Below are 2,009 nucleotides of genomic sequence, written 5' to 3'. Positions count from 1 at the left end.
CATTCTAGAGGCCAGAATTCAGAAATCAGTTTCCTGGGGCTAAAATCAAGTGGTGGGTGGGGCTGGTTCCTTCTGGAGGTTCTAGAACAGAATCCTCCCGCCCCACCCCCCTTTTCTGGCCCTGTCCGCCCATCACTCCAGCCTCTGTGTCTGTCATAGCACCCTCTCCATGACTTTGACCTTCCTGCTTCCCTCTTCCAGGATACTGGTGTGTGATCATATTTCAGACAAACCAGAATAAACTCCCTTATCTCCAGATCTTCAAGTTGGTCATATCTGCAAAGTCTCTGTTGCCGGGTAAGGTGGCCTTTGCATGGTTTTAGGCCATGAACATCTCGGGGGACCATTATTCAGCTGACCCCAGCCGTGTCTCCCCAAGTTTCTGGTGTGAGTGAGGCCAAAGGGATAGGGCCAGCACGGCCAGCAGCCAATTCACTCAAAAACGTAAGCTTCAACATATTAGTGGTAAAAGTACAGAAGAGAAGAACCATGTCACCACCTCTTGGGGAAGTTCAACAACTATTATTTTTCCTGTTCTCCTTCATCCCTGGCTAACTGCAGACGTATTATCCCATTGCTGCTGTCATAGGCTTAATACAATTTCTCTTCTGCCTTCTCCATTTAACGTACTATGTATTTCAAAGCATTTGTGGGGCGCCTGGGGTGGCTCAGTCGGTTAAGCGTCTGAATCTTGATTTCAGCTCAGGTCACCATCTTGTGGTTCACGGGATCGAGCCCTGCGACGGGCTCCATGCTGACAGCACAGAGCCTGCTTGGGCTTCTCTCTCTCTCCTTCTGCCCCCCTCCCTGCTTGTGCTCTCTCTCTCTCTCAAAATTAATGAATGAATGAATTAAAAACATAACGTCTTCATACTGTAACTGATAGCTAATTTTAAGCTGTTCTTGCATGCAAAAGAGGGTGTGGTAACTAACAGATTTTTTTTAAATACCAGGGGACCACGGGCATGAACAGGCGTTCCAGACTTCAGTTTCTATCATGCTTCTTCCCTCAAAGCCAACATTAGGGGCTGGCTCCCTGGACCCCTGACGCCTCGCCCCCAAGACAGCTAAAGATGCTTTCAACTGACCTTAGAAATGTCTCTATCCTCTCCCTTTTTATTTATTCATTTTTAAAAATGTTTATTCTTGAGAGAAAGACAGAGCATGAGCAGAGGAGGGGCAGAATGAGGAGGAGACATAGAATCTGAAGCAGCTCCAGGCTCCGAACTGTCAGCACAGAGCCCGATGCGGGGCTCGAACTCACAGACTGCGAGACCATGACCTGAGCCGAGGGAGGACACTTAACCGAGTGAGCCACCCAGGCGCCCCGTCCCTCCTTTTTAAAAATTATTTGCAGCCCCCTTGCTTTCTGCTGGATTGGAAACGATACGTGGGAGCCACATGGACGGCAGGGAAGGAGAGAAGAGAGAATGAATGGATGAGAAAACCATTGAACAGACCCTGGCTTGTGTCGCATTCCCAATGTATTTCCTCACTCACCGCAGCCCCACAGCTGGGCTCTTAGAAGACTGCAGCGCTGGCTAGACATTCAGGCCCCTCTTATTCTGGAAGGATTTCTTGCTGAAATAGCAGCTGCATATGCCTCCTGCAGAGAAGCGAGAGACAGCCAGCGTGAAAGTTTATTCAATTCCTGGGTCCAGAGGTTATTCTGATCCCGCCATCTTTTCTTTTTAAATCCTATAAAGGTAAGGCAGGAGAAAATTTTACTGTAATAGGAAAAAAAAAAAAAAAACCCAACCCTTGGGCCTGTGGTTTCGGTAATTAGCTCAATGTGCTAATGAGAGTCTTCAGGGAGAACAGCATTAATTAATGGGTGAATTTCACTTTAATAAATGTATAGGCAATTTTCTAAATGCAGATGGCAGAGTGTGCTCTGATGGCTCTACCTAGAGCCACTCAATATGGTAAGTGTCTGAGGAAAGTGGTTAATTTGTAAAATGCTTCATGATCCTGATTAGAAGAGAAATAATGCTTATGTTTGCTTTCCA

This window comes from Crocuta crocuta, unplaced genomic scaffold, assembly GCF_008692635.1.
Source record: "Crocuta crocuta isolate KB4526 unplaced genomic scaffold, BGI_CrCroc_1.0 scaffold258, whole genome shotgun sequence".
In the NCBI taxonomy this organism is placed as follows: Eukaryota; Metazoa; Chordata; class Mammalia; order Carnivora; family Hyaenidae; genus Crocuta; species Crocuta crocuta.
The sequence above is the reverse complement of the archived record's forward strand: the minus strand, read 5'-3'. Positions refer to the sequence as shown.